The following is an 8,374-nucleotide window of genomic DNA, read 5'->3' as shown; positions in this document are numbered from 1 at the left end:
AAAAGGAAAAAAAAAAAAAGATGTTAACTTTGACTCTTTCTCCTTTTTGGATGCTTGCGTCTGTTGGTATAATTGGCCTCTGATCACTGCTTTTGCTGAGTCTCAAGTATTTTGTTACATTATGTTTTCATTCTCATTTCATTCAAGGATTTTTTTTTTTATTATTTCATTTTGGATTTCTTCTGTTACTCTGTCATTTTTAAGGTGAGGGATATTCAGTTTCCATGTGTTTGTTCTTTTTCCATTGGTGTTCCTAATGTTGATTTCTAATTTTATAGCATTTTGATCTGTGAAGATGCTTTGCGGTATTTCGATGTTTTTAAATTTATTGAGGCTTGCTTTGTAGCCTAACATATGGTCTATCCTGGATAATGTCCCATGTGTGTGGAAAAGAATGTATATTTTGCTGTTGTTTGGTGGAGTACTCTATAAATGTCTATAAAGGCAAGCTGGTTCATCATATCGTTTAGTTTTTCAGTATCTTTTTGAGTTTCTTTCTTATTGATAGCAGTGTATTAAAGTCTCCTACTGTTACTGTGGAGTCATCTATTTATCTTTTCAATTCTGTTAAAGTCTGCTTTGTGTGTTTTGTAGTTCTTTCACTGGGTACATAGATATTCATTATGGTTATGCCCTCTTGTTCAATTGATTCTTTAATTATTACATAATGCCCTTCTTTGTCTCAGTCTTAGTCATTTTTGTCTTAGTCTATTTTATTAGAAATTAATATTGCCAATCTTGCATTTTGTTGGTTGTTATTTGCTGTGTTTATCATTTTCCAACATTTGATTTTTAGTCTCTTTTTGTCTTTATGTCTAAAGTGAGTCTCTTGTAAACAGCTTATTGATGGATCATGTTCCTTATCCAATCTGCATCTGTCCGGCTTTTGAAAGGTGCATTTAATCTATTAACATTCAGTTTAATTACTGACAACTGTGAATTTATTTATGTCATTTTTCTCTTTGTTTTTTCATGATGTTACTGAATTGTTTGTTCTGTATAATTTTCTGTGCTGAGCTCATTTTGTTTATGAATCATGTTATCGTTCTCCTTCCTTGCTATTGTTTTAATACTTATTAAGTATTTCTGCATGTCCTCTTTTTTATTTTCATGCTCAGCTTTACTATTTTTTCTTTGTGGTTAATGTCTAATTTATAATTTTCGTCCCAAATATAAAATAATCTAGTCTACCTTTCAAGTGTATTGACTTCGTCACCATTAAACAGATCTATAGCTATGCTATTTATTCCCTCTTTTTGGTTTGTAGTTGTCTTCATTCACCAATTGATGTCTCTGGTTCCCTGTTTACAAACTTGTAAGCTCATTTTACTTTGGATAATTCTATAACTGAGTTTGTTTCTGGGTTATATTGTCATGTGTATTAATCACTGATTCTTGCTTGCAATTGTTTCTCTGTCTGAGGAGTCCTTTAACATCATTTTTATAGTTGATTGGGTTTTAACGCATTCCCTTATTTTCTACTTATCTAGATATCTCCTAACTTTACCCTCATATATAATACACAATTTTGGTGATTATTTAATTCTTGGTTGGAGATTTTTTTTTTTTTTTTCTTTCAAGGTTTTATATATTTCATTCCGTTGTCTTCTTGCCTTCAGGTTTCTGCCAAGAAATCAGGGCTTAGACTAATTGGTGCTCTTTGTAGAAAAATTTTTTTTTTTTTTCTTTTTCCCCCTGCTGCTTTCAGAATTCTTCTTTGTTCTTCGTTTAGGTAAGCTTGATGATGATATATCTTGGTGATTTTCTTTTGGAGTCTATCCTGTTTGGTGTTTGTTGAACTTCTTGAATGGTTACATTCTCATTTTTCATCATATTAGAGAATTTCTCCTACAACAAATTTTTTAAATTTTCTCTGTCCCTTCCATGACTTCTGATTATATGTAAGTTATTCATCCTGATGGTATCCTACATGAATCTTAGGCTTTCTTCATTTTGTTTTGATCTTTTGTCTGATTGATCTTTTAACAAAGTAGAGTTGAAATATTTGTGTTCAATTCCAGTAATTGTGTCTTCCACTCATCAGATTCTTCTCCTTTGTCCATACAATGTGTTATCTATTTCTGAATACTTCATATTAATCTTATTCATTTTTATTTGTTGTTTTTCTATTGTTTCATTTTTTTTGTAAATTTTCATTTTTTATCATGCTGTTTTCCTAAATTATTCTATAGTTTACTCTGTGTTTTCCTTAATCTTTTTGTTTTCTTTGATCTTTGTTTTCATTGATCTATTTCTCAATCCATTGAAAGTATTCAAATATAATTCTTTAAAATTCCTTACCAGGGTGATCCAATGCTGCTTCTTCTTCGAGGATGTTTTCTGGGTTTGTATCTTGGTCTCTTGTTTGGAATACTTTGTCTTGCTTATTTATGTGGACTGTGATGTTTTGTTCTCTCCAAGACATTGTGGTGGTATTGTATTTATTTTTAATTTGTGGTTGTATATTAGTGTGATTCACACAAGTTTTTTTTTTTTTTTTTTTTATTCAATTTATTTATTTATATATGTTGATATATCTGTGTAAGCAGGGTACTGTGTTCCTCTATTCACTAGTGTTCAGCTCTTAGGTATTCATCACCTGTCTGCTGGTGGATATGATAGAGAATGAGAGTGTGTGCACAGATTTCTGTTAGCCATTCATGAAGGCCAGTTGAGAGTGAGTTGAGCTGGTATTTTCTGCCATCTGTCATTGGTCAGCTGGTACAAAAACAAGTTGTGGCCCTCACTCAGTGGGCAGGACTGCAGGAGGTTCAGGTATGTTTGGGTTGTATGGGAATGGTTGTTTTCTCACATTTTGTTAAACAAGTTAAATAAAGAAATGAATAAACTACAAAAAAAAAAAAAAGTGAAACAAGAGAACAACACAATCAATCCACATAAACAGATATGAAAAATCACACACACACACACAAAGCAATATGTGAGAAGTAAAAAAAAAAATCAAAATTAAAATGGATAAAAGAAAGATAATAAGAAAAAGGGTGGGGGAAGTCATAACATCTGAGGAGGGAGGAATGGGAGAAAGAAGCAAATGAATGGTAAAGAAAAATGAGAAAACTGCAAAAGGAAAAACAAAGGATGGGAGGAAACAGAGTAAGAAAAAAGAAGAGAACCAGGAAAAGGAAAAAGAGGGAAAAAATGAAAAAAGAATTAGGAATGGGAAAGAGCAAAATAAAGGAAGGAAAGAAGAAAGTAAAAAGAATAAGTTAAAACATACAAACAAAAAGCAAACTGTGGGAAGTGGGGCATGGCACCCAGGCTCTGCCAGAGCACAGACTGGGATGGAACCCTCACTGGGCAAGGAGATGGGTGGAAGCAGGAGAAGGCCAGACCCCTGTTCACCAGATGAGTGTGAGGCATAAGGGTAATAAGGGGAATATTGAACTTTTCCAGTTGACACCCTCCAGTGCAGTTGCCTGGGGTGTACTTGGCAGGCAGAACTCACCTCTAAGTCACTGTCCAGGTAAGAATGCCACATTCTCACATTCAAAATGGCTCTATGTGCTGCTTGTAAACATCTAAAATGGCTATACACATCAGCCAATACAATACAATACCACCACAATGTCTTGGAGAGAACAGAACATCACAGTCTACATAAATAAGCAAGATCAGGTAGTACAAACAAGAAACCAAGATACAAACACAGAAAACATCCTTGAAGAAGAAGCAGCATTGGATCTCCCTGGTAAGGAATTTTAAAGAATTATATTTGAATACTTTCAATGGATTGAGAAATAGATCAATGAAAACAAAGATCAGCCTCTGGAAGCCCACAAGTTCACTTGCCCCCTTCATCACAGTTTTCTTTTCTGGTCATCAGGTAACAATGCAGTCCCTGCTGTGTAGTCCTTAGTGAGCAGAGCAGATTCGTAGGTTGCTATCAGAAAATATTGAAAATGGCTGTGCTCTCATCACAGCCAGCTCTCTGCTACTCTGTTTGTCTCCTACACGTTATTTTATACAGATTTTTCTACTAGGTGGTATTTAATTCACTTCTTTACCATTCCTTTCAAAACTGAGGGTTCCAGGATAGTCTTATGTATTGCTTGCAATTGGTTTCTCATTGCTTAGCTATAGAGGGTCTGTGTAGCTTTTCTGCCTGTTCTGGCTTCTTGCTGGAACTCTCACTGACTTTTCTTTATCCTCAAATAACCAGTCTCTTTCACTTTTCTTCTTAAATATCAAGCTTCACAAAAGGAAGAACTGTAAGGCAAAATGCCTACTCATCTTACTTGAACTGTCGGTGCAATTTAGCTGCTATGTGCAGGGCCATATTTGTGAAATCTCTTTTCAAATCTTCTGTGACAGCATTCTCTTATAGACTTCAGTATACTTTGATTATTTTTGGTTCCTCTGATGTCTCTTCCTCTGCTTTTTCTTCATAAAGAGAGACTACATTCTCCTTTGAATTTAAAGGTACTGGTAGCATAGTGGCTAAAACACTTGACTGCTAACCAGAAGGCTGGCGATTCAAACCCACCAGCCACTCCTTGGAAGGAAGGTTGGGCAATCCTACTTCCGTAGTGATACTGCCTCGGCAACCCAAGGAGGGGTCGCTATGAGTCAGGGCTGACTCGATGGCACATAACAACAACAACACCATCTGATACTCATTCCAATTTTTAAGATTAATTCTAAAGATGATTTCAAATTTTGCCACTATAACTAAAGAAAACCTTCTAAATTTACAACCACACACTGACATTCTCATTTTTTTTTTTCTCCTTCAACAATTTCCTCTATGATTTTGTACTTCCCTTATTTCTGTGGTCTCTATTTATTAATGATATTAAAAAGATTTAAAAAAAAAAAAAAAAAACTACCATCAAATAAATTCTGACTCATAGTCACCTGATAGGACAGAGTAGCACTGACCCATGAGTTTTCCATGGGTGAATTATTTACAGAAGCAGACAACCTCATATTTTTTCCACAAAGCAGCCGGTGGGTTCAAACCACCAACCTTTTGGCTAGCAGCTGAATGCTTTTAACCACTTTCCCATAAAAGCACACTGTTAGAAATATTGTAATATACATATTACTCAATCTAGAAATATGCTAACTTTCATTCTCACAACTGATCATTCAGCAAATCCTGAAGACCTTAAAATGTTTTTAGAATAGTTCTTTCCCATTGTATTCTACTTCTGTGGCCTGGACAATTGGCTTTTCTAGTCAAGTTTAAACTTTCCTACCTAAGGATTCTGTTTCTAGAATGTTCCCTTTGAAAAAATGCTATCTATTATTATTACTCCCAAAATATAACAGCCATTATTTTGTGCTGTGCAGAGTTGTTCAAGACATCTCATCAAATTAGGTCCTAAAAAAGTATCATATTGATACACTGTTATCAATGTAATACTATCTTCCATTTCCACTGACACTGTCAACTCCTGCTAGATAGGTAACCTAATCAAAGTGAAATGTATAACTAATTTCATATCTTTCCCCCCTTTTCATAAAGCAATGACTACAGAAAAGACATTTTTTTATTTGCTGGAAATAATTGAAGTGTTTCTATAGTACTTCTGTGATTATTGTGTTATAGCATTTATCAGTCTGTCTTGTATTAAATTTAGTTCTCAATGTAACTTTCTCTTCATTAGGGTTATTATTAATTCATCTTTATAACTTCCCCTTAAGCACCTACCGTGGTGAATTGGTCATCTCAGATATTCAATATATATTGAATTAAAATGTGATTATGTGATTTATGACAAAGGTGACCATGGATTGAATTAAGGATAGGTTGACTTTTCAGTGTGTGATGAAATCCAAAGGGATGTTCCTATTAAAAAAAAAGAAGAAGGAAAGAAAGAAACTTCATACCTATCTTGTAACATAAGCAAAAGTAATTTTGTTTATGATACATTTCCAATCTAAATGTAAAAGGTAGTAAAAAGCCTGGGAGAAAGTTTGAATGATAAAAAAATCAGGCAAATATATCATAAAGAACACAATAAACAAATACTGAAAAGAAATGATAATTGAACTGTAAAAAGGAAAAGACAAATTATGGTCTGGGAGATGACATTTGAAATGCATGCATCTGAGGAAAATTCTCTTCTACGTATACTACAAGTTTGCTTAAAAAAAAAACAAACAGGCAAACCAATAGAAGAAAAGACAAAATACTAGAAAAGGTATTTCACATAACAAGTAATTTCAATAGTAGTAAAAGAGAGAGGAAAAAAAAAAAACACTTATTTTCATCATTCATCATTGAAATCTTGCTAAAAGTTTGTTGTTAGGTGCCTTTGAGTTGGTGCCAACTCATAGAGACCCTACAGGAAACAGAATGAAACATTGACCAATGCTGTGGCATCCTTACAATCCTTGCTATGCTTGAGCCCATCACTGTAGCCACTGTTACAATCCATGCCATCGAGGGTCTTCCCTTTTTTGCTGATTCTCTAGTCTACCAAGCATGATCTCATTCTCTAGGGAATGGTCCCTTCTGACAACATGGCCATTATTGAAACATTCTGACTGCTCTTGTTCCAGGACACATTATGACTAACAATACCACGTTCTGAGGAAGTTAAGCAAGCAGCACTCAGTATACCGAGAAAGGGAATAATCAACCATTTTGGGGGAAAACTGGCAATAATTTCCACAAATCTGATAATATACAAACTGGATATATATATATATATATATATATATATATATATATATATACAGATGTAAAACTCACTGCCGTCAAGTCACATCCAACTCATAGAGACCCCTCCTTGGGTTTCTGAGGCACTATCACCACGGAAGTAGATTGCCCAATCTTCCTTCTGAGGAATGGCTGTTGGGTTTGAACCACCAGCCTTCTGGTTAGTAGTCAAATGTCTTGACACAAATGCAGAGAAAAATGACATGGAAAGAAGGACAAAACAATATTCTCAGTCTCAGTATTCTGAAAGCCTCAACTTTCAGACTATAGAAGTGTCCATCAGCAATACATGAAATTAATATATTGTTATGTAATCACATATTTAAATGTTTTGCACTTATGACAGTGAAAGAAAAAAAAAACTACAACTACTTAGAACAATACAGATAAATTACAAAAACAAAATGAAAATAAAAATTCAAATCAAAATAATGCATATTGTATAATTCAGTTTCTATAAAATTAAAAATATATATATTATTTTATTACATATTCAAACAATGGTTACCTTTGGAGGGAGATTGAAACTAGAAGTGGTAATGAGGGATGTATTGGGATACAGGTGATATTTTGTTTTGTTTCTCTTTTTATTTTTATGGATCTGTTGCTGCCATAAAGAGCTCTACTTGCATTAAGGATAAGCCATTGGCTGCTAACCTAAAGGTCAGTTGTTCAAGTCATCCAGCTGTTCTATGGAAGAAAGATGAGGCAAACTGCTTCCATAAAGATTTACAGACTTGGAAATGCATTGGGGTTTCCTATGGGAACCTGTTCTATACAATCACTATGAGTTGGAATCAACTCAATGTCAGTGGATTGGGTTTAGTGTTTTGGTTGTTTTCATTGTATTGATGTAGTGATTACATGGATAATTTTCAAAAATTAATTGATCTATAGGTTATATGAACTCTGTGTTTTTAAAGGTGAATGTTATAATTCCATAAGATTTTAAACATTCTATATGAAAAAGTGGTAAGAATAAGGTCATCTATCTGAATGAGTATAATCATCTAAAGTGTCTACATAGATAGTGGTATGCCAAAATTGTTCTAAACTTCAATTATATTTTTAGTTATATGTGTGTATTGAGTACACTGAGTATCTGCAAGTTGAAATAGTGAGATATATCAGAAGAGTTACAATACTATTTAATTGTATGAGATATATCTGTTATAATGCCATACTATTTTATACCTACAAGAAAAAATGAGTTAATTATATCTATATTCAAGGCCTAAAAAGAAATTGGGAAAAAAAGGAATTTATTTAAATATAAAGAGCACTGTAAGTTAGTGACTAAAGAATATATATGGTTCCATTTATTTTAAGTATTGGTTTTGTGCTTAATTTTATAAAATGCTTGGATCCTTAAGTAGATTCTCTATTGATTGATAGAATAGAATCGCGAAAGTTGATTATTTCATAACAGAGAAATATCCTATGCAAACTCTCCAAGTAAGTAAACAATAAGGTGATTTTCTTTTATCGTTTTTCCTTCCTAATTGTTGTTGTTGTTAAGTGTCGTCGAGTCGTTTCCGACCCATAGCAACCCCATGCACAGCAAAACGAAACACTGCCCGATCCCGTGCCAGCCCCACAATCCCTGCTATACTTGAGCCCATCATCACAGCCACCTTATCAATCCATCTCCTTGAAGGCCTCCCCCTCTTTCGTCGACCCTCCATC

The sequence above is a fragment of the Orycteropus afer genome, unplaced genomic scaffold, assembly GCF_000298275.1.
Source record: "Orycteropus afer afer isolate SDZICR_OR568_19922 unplaced genomic scaffold, OryAfe1.0 scaffold00328, whole genome shotgun sequence".
Taxonomy (NCBI): domain Eukaryota; kingdom Metazoa; phylum Chordata; class Mammalia; order Tubulidentata; family Orycteropodidae; genus Orycteropus; species Orycteropus afer.
This window is presented reverse-complemented; position numbering follows the sequence as displayed.